At 42.1% G+C, this 14855-nt stretch overlaps 1 protein-coding gene across 1 annotated transcript in view; it reads right to left on the reverse strand.

Annotated features, from left to right (window-relative positions):
- LOC109610977 (collagen alpha-1(XV) chain-like) overlaps positions 1-14855 on the reverse strand; it is a 220383-nt gene that overhangs the window by 45797 nt on the left and 159731 nt on the right. The gene's annotated exons all lie outside the window — the stretch shown is intronic.

A 14855-nucleotide genomic window follows, 5' to 3' on the forward strand; every position in this document is an offset into this window, starting at 1 on the left:
GTAACATAAACGTCTTCGACCTTCCAAATTCTACACTATGTTCCGTTGTTACTTATCTGATATTTCTTTTCAATATTGGTTTATAACTTTGTAATAAAGCATTTCTAAGCAAACTCGATGTAAGAATTTTTTCTTATTTCCACTAGTAGAATATGCTCCCGCAGTTTGTCGGTTAAAACCCGGGACACCCTGTATATAATAAGATGTAATACACCCTTTATAGAGATACATTTAACATGATATAATAGTTTAATAATAAAAATATTTGGAATTCGGCGATAACGTACAAAAATTAACAATGCTAGTGATGATTAATAGTCGTGAAAATAAAATATTTCGAAATGAAGCATTCGAAATAAAGCTAAAATATAAAGAGAATTTTATTTTACTGGGACGAAATAAACAACAAGAGATTATTTATTGTAGAGGCTTTTAACGAGGCTTTTCGTCCCAACTGACAAATAATATAACTTTCATGTGCTGGTATTTTTTTTAAGTTTCAATCATCACGTCAGGCGTCAATGCAAAACAGTTTTACGTGTTGTTGTCGATATCCGAAAGACGCGCAAAGTGTTACCACCCGTTATCATATGATCCGCTTCGAGTCGATAGGAAGGGGCATCCATTAAAAGCTACAATTTTAAAACGCGCATCGGATTGAAATGTGAAATGCAATCGCATGGTCGGCGGGCTTTGTTGCAGTTATCCACTCTCGTCGCTATCTCCCAAACCACGATCCGGATCTCTAAAACCTGAAGGGGATTTAGCGAGCTCTACTTCATAACTCGAGCCACCTGGTCTCCGCGCGTGCACCCCGCGTAATTAATCACGGACTTATAATAAACGTCGATGAGATGACATCTCGAAAAATCACACCGATCCCGCGGGGATCGGGATTTGTCATTTATATTCCGCATGTCATCCGAGAATAAGCTCGCGAGTTTATCACGAAGCGATAGGTTTCCGTGGTTTCTTTTGCATCTGGAATCGAAGCATAAAAACGCGAGGAACGGTCATTTGTGTCTCTAAAGGTTCATTAAAAGAAGCAAAAGAGAATTTTGCAGCTGCGATTTCGCGAATTATTACAACGTCCCGGTCGCTCATAAAATCCCACATCCGTATTCCCTCTTTCTCCGGATTCTCCGTTTATCAAAGAGAAGCCTGCATATCGCATTTGAGAGAAAGCGAAGCTCGCGGTCGTTTCGCGCAAGAGCATCCTCGAGTCTATATTCATCTCGATATTCGAGCTTTTTGAGCTTTTGTGCGAAGTGCAATTTATCATGGAATACCTTGAAATATTGTTAGTCGTGCGCGAGATAAAACCGATGATTTATCGAGACTGGTGTTTTCCATTAATAATCAGCAAGGTATTAACAACCTCATCAGATAAATCCCGATGGTCGATTTAGATTGCTATTTTAGTTGCCGCGATCACGCGGCTATAACGAGAGCATGCTGACAGGTTGATGTCGCTGGTAGTTATAGGAGACGAGCTTTTGTACTAACTTCACAGAGTCAGTTCCGTACATGTCAGTGGTACCGAAACGTCCCGGAACTAGTTAGACTTGATTCGAACATCGCTGCCGCCGTTTACCGAGCAAATCATTGAATTAATAAAGAATTACTTCGTGAAGTCGCCTGTGGCCGACAAAGACGTCGGTATCGATTTTCAATTTCGATAGCATCGCCTTCATTTTCATAGTCTATGATGTCCGACCTTATCCGCGTAATTACATAAAGTATTCTCGTGTCGTGCAGAAAAGTATCGTTCCCTGTACTGTCTGCCTATCTTCTTTTTTTCTCTTCTTTATCGTTTTATTATTCACTCTCCGACAAAGATACGCGCAAGAATTGCGCAGCGTGGTACAATTACCCACACATAATTTTAATTGGGGATTTTAACATTAACACATCGCAAATTGTGCTCCGCGCTTGTATTTATAAAGTGTTGCCCCGTTGTTTCTTCATACATTCATAAAAGATTAATAAGGTGAATCACATGCACATAGCGCCTAGCATTCTGCCACGCCGAATACATAAAATTTGCATAAAATGCATCGTCCATCAAACTGTGGATAATTCAATTCAAAGTTTCGAATGTGATTTTCTCAGAATCGATGCAGCATTGCGAGGTAAATTTAAAACGCAACAGCGTGAGTATGAAAAACAAGTGACAAGTTGTTTAAATAAAACTACATTCACGTTGTGTATACGAATCGAACATTACAATGCCAATTAACTATCGCCGCGTATTGTAACGCGATCAGTACTTTAACTATAGGGGAGTCGCATCTAAATATTTTAACGATTGTTTTTAGATCATAATTAAAGAAAATAATTTTTATTGATCTGACACCGATTCGGGATAATAAAGCGATCGATGAGCAAACAACGATTTTATCTGTGCATTAAAAGAGATCAAAGAATACATGGCCATTGTATTATTGGTCACATCAAATTTTAGTCCATAACAATTGTTACGTCCTTGTAATGATCATTGCGCGTTAACACTTATCGCTTACAGGCTCCTTATCGCCTCTGATTTATAGCCTCCAATTAGACGTAAAATAAGACAGAGCAGAAGCGTCATATTTGCCTTGCCATTTCCTCTTTGGAATTGAAAGCTTGGTAAACGCGGGAATTTACCGCCTGGGATTCTCGCTGATATGGCCAACAAGGCATTATCAAGAGTAGCGGTAGAGCACGAGGGTTGCAACATGCTGAAACAGCTTTCCGTGCACCACCGCCGATTTGCCCGCCGCGATAACAATGTCCTGGAATCAGTCAGTCGAATTTTACGTAAGATCCTTTCATCGCGTTAGACCTCTCCCAGGTTCTCCCTTTCGATCGCCATTCGACGTCTACCGACGAGGCGGATACGCCAAAGAAGAGACGTCCCGTCGAGCTTCGTTCAGCGGTTTTCATAAAAGACGGTTCGTCCGCACGCACACGTGCGGCTCGTTTCCCACGACGTCAATGTCGCCATCGTCATCGTCGTCGCCGCCATCCTCCGAACGCAGTCGCGAAATTGCAGTCACGCGGGAAATTCCCTCCTCGAAATTCCAGGCGTTCTCCTGCGGGACAGCTTCGACTTCTGCTTCATGGGAACGCGAGCGTTGGTGGACCGCCGTAATGGATCTGAGTCCCATGCATGCAATTATTATAATGGACGCGCTGCGCGACGATATAACTTGATTTGGCCCGTTCCAGTACGAGACAACGACGCCGACCGCGACGACGCCGACGGCGACGAGAGGCGTCGACGAGGCGTTACCATTATAGCTCGGTCCACGGAGAACATCGTTGTCCGTGTTGTCTACGTTGTTGGGTTTCCGCGTTTCGACGCGGGATTGGACGATCCGAACGGCCACTTCACGTCGCGATTACCCGCGGGACCCGCGGTGGATGCTGCTAGTATCGCATTAAATGTCCGCGATTTCACTTTGTCGCCCTCTAATCCCGCGTCGGCATTACGACCGTCGCGCGCGTCCCCCGGAAACTTCGCGATACTATTAGTCTGCTAGTTGAAATTACGCGCGTGGTTATCTTAGTTCGGTTACGATCGCGGTATTAACCGGTTCGCAAAAGCGCTCGCGAGAATAAACTGTCGAAAGTTTCTAGGTAACTTTAATGAATCGCAAATAATGGACGGGAAACATACTGATAAACCTGCAGCTGCGCTGAATTTCCGGATTTTCGGAACCGATCCCTACCCTTTTATTCGGGACGCGTCGTTAGCAGATCTCAAGATCACAATTACATTTTATTGGAATAATTAATCAAATTTATGTCGTTTACGCGTGATTCTGGTACCATAAAATACATTTCGAGCAATGCTGCAAGCTTTGCAAACGTGTAGCATCGCACACTTGCATGCGATTTTCTGTGCTATTTTTAAATAACTTAATTTACATTTGTTATATTTTTACAAGATACATCAATTGGATAACCGATTTGTGTATCATTTATAATAAAAGCAAAGTTCTCATATAGATTTGCGCGCACAGCACATATTAAAAACTGTGCTAAAAACTGAATCGCCTTCGATCGTATTGGGTTAACGTATTAAAAAATCTTTGCGCCAGCGAAGGGGAGATTATACTTCGACATTTTACGAAACGAGTGGCTTTGGCAGAGCTTACAACAATAATCCACCATAATCTCTCTATCGTGCTTAATGCTCGCGCACACGTATTATACTTTTCCAATACGTTACATGCGATTTTAAATAATGACTGCATTCTTAAAACGCGTTATCCTTGTTACAGTTGTTCTCTTGTATAACAATTAATTCAACCGATGATCCGCCTGTAACACTAAAACATTTCTCTCTCTGTGAATCACGCATACAGACGCACACGCTCTTATGTTTGGCTAATTCGCTGTCGCTTCAGTATGCTTGTCTTCAGAAATGGGTTAATCATGCCGCTTGTTTAATTAATCGAATCTCGGCCCGCGTATAGAACATAGAACATATAGAACGTGCGTGGTGATCTGCAAGGTGACAGCTAGACTAATTGCTCCCAAGAGTATCGGACAGGCCAGCCGGCTGAAAGTTTGTATTAAAATGTCGCGTATACGTACAAATATACGTGAAATATGCGCAACAAGATATGCTGCAGCAACTATTCGTTCGACGCCTAAACGTGCGTCTATTGTCATACTTGGAATATATTGCCTCGCTAATCATAGACGTTAATGGTATCTTTAGGTATTTCTTAATCAAACTGTGACGCTGATTCACTGTTTTAAGTCGTCCATCAATCTTACAAGGGAAGGTTTTTAGGTGTTACACTCGGATTTCAAAAATTTTTTGCACGCAGGTAGGGAGGTCCCCAAATAGAAGAAAAATTATAAAAGTAGCGGCCCAAATGCATATTTGCGCGCTACGTGCGCAATTTTCGATGTTAGGTTAATTACCCAAAAATGCTATTTCCAATCGAATTCTTTACATTTTTTATTTCACCTAATGCACAACGCTTTAAAAAGAAATCAAAACCAAAATTAAAACTGAAAGAATTAAAAACCTCCCTTGACCAGATCTTTTATGTCCTCGTTATGGATTCTGATCGAATCTACTTAAAGTCGCATACAATAAATCACGCAGAAAGAGCAAACTACGATTTGCGCAATGTACAATTATTCCAAATTGTGTGCATTGGCAGTTGCAGTAAAAAATTAAAAAAGTTACGATGCAAACACCATTTTTGAGCAATGGGCCTTTTATACGCACTGTGCTCGCGCGGCACGAGATTACATTAGACGCTCGTATTTTCTAAACACACACAAGTACACACACACACACACACACATAATTATTCAAAGCAATATAAATGTGCATTAGGTGAAATAAAAAATGTAAAGAATTCGATTGGAAATAGCATTTTTGAGTAATTAACCTAACATCGAAAATTGCGCACGTAGCGCGCAAATATGCATTTGGGCCGCTACTTTTATTTTGTTTCTTCTATTTGGGGACCTCTCTACCTGCATGCAAAAACTTTTTGAAATCCGAGTGTAACACTTAAAAACCTTCCCTTGTTAGTCTGTTTTAATCCCTCGCTGTCGACTTCTGGTGAGCGAACGAGGTAGTGAGCGAAATAACGTCAGTTTATGGAGCAATTACGCTTTCCTATTATTATTGCGGAGTACAGAGCCTTCTGTTATCATTACGTCTCGTGTGCACGTGCAAACGTAGGTAAGACTATTACTGTCGAATTGTCAATAGCACGATAGATAGGTAGATCGAATCTTGTTCGCCCTTGTGGATTCGTAGGTGGACAGCAGTCCTCACCTGGTGTTCTCCGGAACGGATCTTGGTTTGCGGACACGTCAAAGTAACCAGCATCAACATGTCCGCTTACCGTTCGCGTGATGCAATGGTATTTGTGAATAAATCGTACGACACCGCGGTATACATGATTCAATTAAAGCTGCGACGTACCGTGAAGTCATCTTGATTTCTTTTACACTTTTCTTGTAGAAAAATTTCTTGCGGCTTATTATTCCCAAAGATAAAATGGGTATTATAATGGCGTGTCGATGAAATATTTTATATTCGTAGTTAATAATTTACTTTTATTAGACATTCTAAAATTAACACGAATCTCGAGTAAATACATCATCGATTCAATACAATCTAAAATTAACACGAATCTCGAGTAAATACATCATCGATTCGATACAAAATATTTTCAGTGTTCATCTTGGTAGAGATGAACATTGAAAATATCTTGCATGGATTATATATTTGCGTGTCACGAGAGCTCTTCTTTTTTTACCTCTATATTCTTAAAAATTTATTTATCGACGTATTGAGAATAGGTTTCTGTATATGATCAACGAGATATATATTTCAAGTGATCGATACAGACGTACATGTTTGAGTTTACAACCAAGTATACCAGCATGGCCATGTGAGCAGAAGCGAATTTGCGAATAGCGGTTGTACGTCTCTCCGTCTCTCGCTTCTCGTCTCTGCTTCGATACCTCGCTGTGCGGTTACGCTTCGCTGTAATTACATTGACCATACGTTTATTTGAGCGTTGGCGAGTCATAGACGATACCATAATAAGTAATCACCATGTACTTAACAAATGTGAGTTGCGTTACGCAGAGGAAAGAAGCATCGCTAACTTTTTCGTTCCCGAAGAAATGCGTACAAAATTGTTTTCAATACAATAGATTAATTTCTACAGAATTCTGCTTCCAAATTTTGATTCATTGTTCTATTAATCTTTGAAAAGAGAAGCGTCTGGCTAGCGCGAATGAGATTTTGATTTAGGCAGGCAGGTAGGCAAACGCCGGAGGCGCACATCCAAGGAGATTAATTAAACAAATTTAACGAAAATCTCGTGCGACAAGGTTTCTTCGAAGGTCTTTCGCTCTTGAAGATCGATAAGTGGAACGCAAGCGGCAGCAGGGACACCGCTTGAGCGCAACAAGTTTTGATATGAACTTGTAGTATGACTCCGTGATGCAATTAGAGAGGACGTTCCTGCAGTGTCGCCGCTATTAAATAACATTATGAATTATCACAACAGATATGAAACATATTTACTTCGCAACATTCTCTGGTTATTTTTTCATATCTATTAAAAATTCTTTCATCGAGTTAATGTTTGGAAGAACTAGTTTTGATAATTAATTAAAAATAACCATTTTAGTATATATAATTGGATAACTATAGGGGACAGTGTATTACTAAAATATTTAATCCTCAATTCCCTGTAATATTAGATCAAAAAGTTTATATTAAGTTTTATTAAGAAAATAGCGAGTTGAAAGGTACATATAAAGATAGAGTACATATTAAATCAATTAAAATTAATTAAAATATTTATCTTTCAAAGTAAATTGCATTAAATATTATATATTATATACATTCATTCAACAATATTAAATCCATCCAACCGTGCTAAATAATTATCATAAATATATAATAGATAATTATATTTACATTATCTCCAATCATATTAGATCTACTTAGTCGCGCTAAATAAATCTTTATAAAATATTTCTCCAAAGAGTCGTGAAATAACGCTCCGTTGACGCTGCAGCACCATTAATTAAGAACATCTTGTGTGAATGTTAGTTTCACAACTTGCAGGTTCCCTAAACAGCTCTTGTTATGCCGGCAATTTTTGCAGTTGCGTGCGTGGCTGCGAATTTCGCACGCACAACACGAAGATACCCGCCGGCGGTAACAACAATTTATTAGGAAAGTTTATCTTCTCCTTCTCGTCGTGTCGCAACCGCGGCCTAATTCTTCCTAATGCCGTTGGCTGTTTAGCCGCAAGTTTACCAGCCCGTGCGGTTTAAGATGCGTTTACGGTATACGAGTGTCAGCGAACGAACGAGCGAACGCACATTGACTCTGGTCGGAAATTCGAATAGAGGCGTTTGCACCAAACTCGAGTAAATTCGATTATTATAGTGATCGAAAATAACAATGAGAGCAAAATGTATCGTGCACTCGACACGTAATCTAAGCTATGTACGTTATACATATGTCGCAATTTTTCAATTTAATTATACGTACTTAAGTTTATCCAACTTTCTTAATCATAATCAGGCAACAATCATGAGCAACTTCGTTATATGAAAAATTTTATACATTAACAGATAATTGCGATACTAATTTTAATGAATACGCGGAAGTCTGGATAGATAAATGTCGAAGGATATGCTCGGAATGTCGATGTTGCAGGGATAGAGAACGGCAGATGCGATTAAACAAGCGTATTCTCGTCCTAAATTCTCGTTCAACGCATTACCGCAGATCTATTCGTTCGATTGTGCAAACCAGACGACGCTCGCGGGGTATCAAACGCGGCTGTAAACGGCAAAGTCACGCGTTTCTCCGCGGTTACACCGCATCGTGGGACCGACGGGCACGTGGGAACGCACAAACAGCCGGTTCAGCCCTCGCGACGAGCGCCCGCCGCGATATGCACCGCGAAATGCACGCGGCAGGGATCCGGGTCAACGATATCTCGGCTCGGATTCTGAATACTGCATTAAAGTGCCGACTCTGCCGACCTGGCCGCGCACACGCTGCACCCAACCGGGGTGATCCCCAGAAATAAATAATAATGCCGGATGTAAAACATTCACCGGGCAAATTAACGCTGGAAAGGCGACCGTAATCAACCCCGCACGTCCACGCGTTTCGCGGATTTGTCACGCTGCAGCATTTACGGATATTCGCCATTCAGCAATTCTCTTGATCGTATTCGAAATGCAATAGATCATCGAGGAGTCGCTCTCGCGGTTGTCCATTGGTTATTTATCATCATTAGTGCTCGCGTTCTTGATGTGATGTACTTTAAAAATTTGACGGAGGTTTGATGCTCATTTAGCCTTGGAAATGGAACGTCGCTTTTAAGCTTCGTTAGAAATTATCTCGTGATTAAAATGACAAAGCGTCGCGCGCGGGCGACGAAACTGTGGAGCAAAAAGGAGGGAAAGGGTGTGTTAGAAGATAAACCACTGTTATAAAGTGTACCATAAAAGTGGGTTAAAGTATGTTCTCCCTCCCGGCCACCCTCGCGCTAAATTAAAATAAAAAACTCTATTCTTCTTTCTTCACTAACGTAACTCAATCTTCCCCTTTTACATTCTAGATTTATTATCTCTCCCCACCTTTGATGGTTATACTTTTATATCTCGCTAGAAAATAGGTTGCAGGAGAAGGATTGTCCATTAGGGATCACGCGGTAGTTGCGACTACGTGCATACCGTCCTCGTCCCGCGGGTTATCCCCCGCTGGCCCTAGAAAAAAATATACCGTCGTTCGCCTGAACGTAAATGGCGGAAATAAGTAGAAGACGAGCCGCGCGGTTATTTTTGGGTCAACTCAGAAAATAATTGTCGTCTTTCTAAATCTCTCGCCGCACGCTGCCTCGCAGCGAGTTCACACGGGGAAGTTTAGACTATGTCGTAACGAGCTCTCATATTTCCCTGCGTGAAGTACATCCCCCGTATGGGCACTAAAGGAAGAGGTTTAAATCCGGGATGAGCTTTTAATTCGCCGTGCGGCAGGCGGCGGGTTTTTCAAGCTTAGTGTCAAAAATGTGACGTATTCCATTTTGTAATGACCTTTCCAGCGGTGCTCGCACGCGAGTGCACCACTAATTCCGAACCACCTCATTTTGCGCGGAAGCGGCAGGAGCTCTCGGCGATCGCGGAAAAATCCTCCCGGCAGGAATCGCACGCGAGAGAAGGCGTCAGCGAAAACCGATGATTTTTCTGAAAGTTTGCGAGCACGTAGAGTGGCACACGGAGTTTTTGTCGGGTAACTCGATTTTTCGGAGTTAGTTAAAAGCACTCTTTAAAGTTCCGACCGCCCGCGCCGTAACGCTGCATGGAAGGCTATCAGAGATGGAAGACGAACTCGAAACTTTCATAAGTTCTAATGCGGAGTAAAGGGATAGTTACGTAAGTTAACCACGGAACAACCGTTTATTTTAAAGCTCAATCTTTACATCTCGTCTTCGTACGAGATTCCTTCGAGCGAGACTGGACTCCGAGCAACGGCTTGTTGGAGAGTTATCGACACGCAGTGTAGCGACAAACGCTGCTGGCGTTTTCCCAGGCGGAAAATCGCCGTTTCTCGGCGCGTAGCGGCCGCGCTTTTCTAATTCGGTTACGGACTGACGAGATGCTCGAATTAAAGGCGCGATAAAAGAAAGATGAGCGTTGGCGGGCAGGCAGGATATAAATCGAACTTAGCAGCAGCGGGTCGATTTTTCGCTTGGTTGCGGAGGGGCACTTGCGCGGACGTGATCTTTGCTTTTCCTCTCTCTCTTTCTCTAACCCTTCTTTTTCTCCGTCTTTCTCTGCTCGATAAACGGACTCGCTTGAAATTCAATGGACGTTGGCAGGCCGCATAGCCATCCGTTCCTGCCGAAATACCTTTCAGAACACCACGGCCTCGCGCGCATCCGCTCCATCGCCGACAACCCGCGTCTGATGTACCCAACGTTTCTCGCTGGCGTGCTTCAGGTATTGCGGATCGGAGCGAGGTGAGAATGTTACATCGTGGTCTCCGCGATCCGGCAATACCGTTCGCGTCTGGGTAGCCTGCTGATGTGCAGCTGCAAGGTGAGGATGTATCCCCGGGTCCGAATAACGTCGTTACCGAATTGTCTAGCGAATTAACCGCATGCGCGGAAATCTCGACTCGAGACAAGTCAATTTCTCGCTTCCCGGCAAATCTCGAAATTTCAGATGGGATACTTCGTCTCTCAAACCTCGTTAAACTGAAGGGCTAAATCTTGAACTAGATCGAAGGAGAAATCCGGGAAATGCCATTGCATATTCCATATTTTAACTGTGAGGCAAAATCCACGAGTCTTATGTAAGCTCAAACTGATAAACGTTAATGTCGTTGACGAATTTGTTGCGTGCGAAAGAGCGATTTGGAAGCGGTGATTTGTATTTCTCCAGGAATTTGACAAGAAGAAGCTTTTTAATAATCATGTTATCTATATAATTGGTGGGATTAAATTGAATACGTGACTTCTTATGACTCCTGCACACGATTAGTGATGATTTAGCGCATCAGTATAAACTTGCTGGGGCAGTGACTTACGTGAAATTCAATGGTGAACGTTCCTAGGAAGAGAAATATATTTTTGGAAAGTTCTATCTCGTTTCTCTAAGGAGATTCGGATTACGAAGGGCCGATTCCGCGGTATATCAGAATTCCTACTACCGCCAGCCATTTAGTACCTCGTAAAAGTGCCTTACCTTGGCTCCTTGAGTGAGATTTTCCTCGGCGTCGCTATCTCGAGAGTATTCGTATTGAGAGAACATTTATTGTCGAGTTAAAGCACATTTTGATATCACCGCTGACTTTTCAGGAAAGTCATCAAGAATTACTGCATGAAATCTATTTCTGAAATTTATTCACGTTACCACTAAGCGCAGCGCAGCATACGTGCAATCAATGAGACGATAATTACAAAAATACCAATCATATTTTCGTGATCGAACTTGCATTCTCGTAATCATAACGTAATAATTACATTCGTGTCAAATTACATGAGAAATGCGTGAAACGAATGATTCCGCGAAATTGAGAAGCTTACAACTCGCGTAACAGATATTTGATCATTCCTCGTTTGCTTTCTCGTTGTTGATATCGTTGTTTCGCATTTCTCATGTTCAGTTTGTGCCGCGGAGGAAACAGCATTATACGGGCATGCCGTAATTTATCAAGCTCGTGCTTAAACGCGACGACTTCCCGGGTCGTATTTAAGGCAGACAAATTTCTCTGGACGTTTCAACGACAAAAAAAGATAAGAAGGAGCACGTTGCTACATGCCACGAGATTTAGTTGTTCCTTGGTATGAGGGACCTTCGTAACGCTTGCAAGAACGCGAATATATCGTCCACCTGACTGCACAGGATCTCTAAAGCGATTTGGATTACCTGTTCCTTTACGGACTCGTGACTGATATCGAGATTTTTTCGCGACCATTTCTAAGTCGGAAATGATTTTTCCTGAAGTAAATTGGGGCATTATTATATCATGAACACACGCTCACGTCAAGTACACTTATCGTAGTGTTAATTGATGTCTACATTATCTTAAGGCAAGATTATCGCCGTAAAGTAAAAGAGTGCTGCGCTCCATTATAAAACTATGCGCGCTCACGTCCACTGTCGGCCCTCGTAACTTTTTAACTTCGGCATTAAGTAACAGAGCCACGGATTGTTCCTGAACTAGGGCGAAAAAGAAATCGTGAGTTACACGGAACTTCTTCTCACAAACAGTCGGCAGACGTTCCAGATTGTAATCATTTCTGTTTCTATAAATATAATCTACAACAATGGGAAATCTCAAAATATGATATTATATAGCATTTATTATTAAAAATATTTCACAAAGTGCATTAAAGTACACGGCGCATAAAAGACCAGTAAAAGTTTAATTAATTCGTAAACTTGTCCAGTTTAATGTTCTTAGAAAATTAATAACGTGTCGATCTTATTCCCGATTAAAATTAGCTTCTGAGACACTCCGCATAAAGATTGCATGTTATCTTGTAAAGCGATTCGGATTATCTGCTGCGGTCTTCCTGTAAAAGAACTTACGAGGCCAATTTCTCGGGCCACTTGCACGTCCGAGCGCAAGTGGACTTCCCGTGAACATAGCCAGCCATCGTGCAGTCGCACACATGTTTGTCGTCAATCTCACCGAAATTCTCGCTTAGTGTTCTTCACATCTTGCATCCCTGTGCACTTTAGTTTGCCGTGCTCTTGTCTTTTACTGTCGTCGAAGGCATGTATCAGACATTTTATCTATTTTACGATTTTCGTAGAAATACTTTCGCAGAAATTTCAAAATTGACAAATTCGGAAGTTGAAGAAATAAGAAACGATCCTAAAGTTGATGTAAATGTAAACAAAGTTCGCGTTATTTCTCATATCAAATTTCTCACTACCGAATAATTGATTTACTCATTATAATATCCACGTCGTGGATGCGATTGCCGTTGATTAATTAATGTAGGACGCGTTGCAATGCGTTTTCATCCACAATTTTAATCGTCGCAGTGCGATGCACCGAGCAACTTGCTGACTCGTGAGCTTTGATAATTGTGAGGAGGATAGCTACGAGCGAGTGGGAATTTTTAATTAGCAATCGCCAACGCGGCCGGTATGACTTTTTAAATGTAACCCGGCACATTTCGCGAGTTAACTCTATCATCGCTGGGCAAATTTGCTTAATATTCTTTTTTCGGCCTTCTAAATAAAGCATTTTAATCGCGAGCGTTGGCCACCAAAACAGTTTTATATTTCGAGCGGCTAATGCAAATTACGAAAGCAAATTTCCATGCGTGTCTCGTCACGTAATAGAACTTTTCTGGCATGATGTAGCTGCGATAGCGCGCGTGGTTTACACCATGTAATAGTAATACATATGCATGTAAACCGTGGAAATCAACGCGGAGCGACGCGTGTGCACGCTCGCGAGATGCAAGATCAGAAATGCAAATACGTGTCTGTGTGTATTTGTGCAAATCAATGTATAATTTTATTCGTTACCGTACCGGCGGACTGAATATGTAAATCATAAGACCTACTTAAAAGTTTTTCATTGCGGCGCGTTTGTTCCGCCGATAAACGGATTAAACGCACGTCGTTTTCAATGCGCGCGGAACATTCGCGCGACGTCGCAACGCCTGTGTTTCCGTTCTTCTTTCTTTTATTTTTTCGCTTTCTCGTAACGAGAACGTCGACGAACCGCGGCGTGTTCCTGCGGTCGTTCCTCTCCGACGCAGCGAGAAAATTTATTCCCGGCGCGGCACAGTCGATAATAGCGACGTTAATTTCGTTTATTTACGGCGTTGCGCTTCTCAAGCGCAGGCCCAGTGATTTAGGAAACCTCGAGCACTCGCGATTCACATCGAATAATATTAATATGCATGAGAAGATGTACGCAAAGCGTCTCACGCGTGCGGGATCGTCGAGCATTCAGCGATCGTGTACGTACGTGCGGTACGTCGGACGATAATGCGCTTACAGCACGGCAATGTCGAAATTGCATCCCGAGATAGGCGCATCCAATCAAGCGAGATGTGAGTACGTTAACTTAATTATGGAGAATGGCTGGGGGAGAATTAGAAAGTGTGCGGCGGGGCGAATTTGAGGGGCGTATCACGATGTTTCATCCCCGGCGGAATGAATTTTTGATACGTACGCAGTATCCTATATATAAAAAAGCCATAAATTAGTCGCGGCCGTCCGCCTCCTCGAGAACTTGGAGCCGATCTTAGAGCCGCGAAAATGGGATGGCTTTTATACGGAGCGTTCCTTAATAGGCGCAGTTGCCGGCGAGACGGGTGTTATTCCTTGGGGAAAGATGAAGTTGACCTCTCCCGCCTGTCTCCGAGTTTTAAATTCCACTAAAATTTAATTAGATGATGCCCTTTTTCGGCGATTCCCAGAGTTTCAACGTTAAATAGTAATCGAATCTGCCGCGTTAAAATTTGATCTTGGATCGGGTTTAGCCTCTTGAAGTAAAAAAATTTTAAGATTGCATTATTTATCTATATCACAGAACCTTGAGAGATCTTTAGAATTCTTTCTAATTAATATTAGGTTGTTCATTAAGTTCTGCGGTTTTCTCGATAGATAGCGTTTGTCCATTGAAAAAGATAGCATGCATCGCCTGAACCGCGGATTGCCGCGTACTCCGTGACAGGTTAGACAACGCTTGACATTTCGCCAGAGTCTTTGTTGTGTTTTGACGTGTTGTGTGTACGCGCTATTCATTGAAAATGGAGGATCAAAAGGTGCATTTTCGGCACATTTTACTATTTTTCTTCCGCAAAGGAGTAAAA

The sequence above is a fragment of the Ooceraea biroi genome, chromosome 9, assembly GCF_003672135.1.
Source record: "Ooceraea biroi isolate clonal line C1 chromosome 9, Obir_v5.4, whole genome shotgun sequence".
Taxonomy (NCBI): domain Eukaryota; kingdom Metazoa; phylum Arthropoda; class Insecta; order Hymenoptera; family Formicidae; genus Ooceraea; species Ooceraea biroi.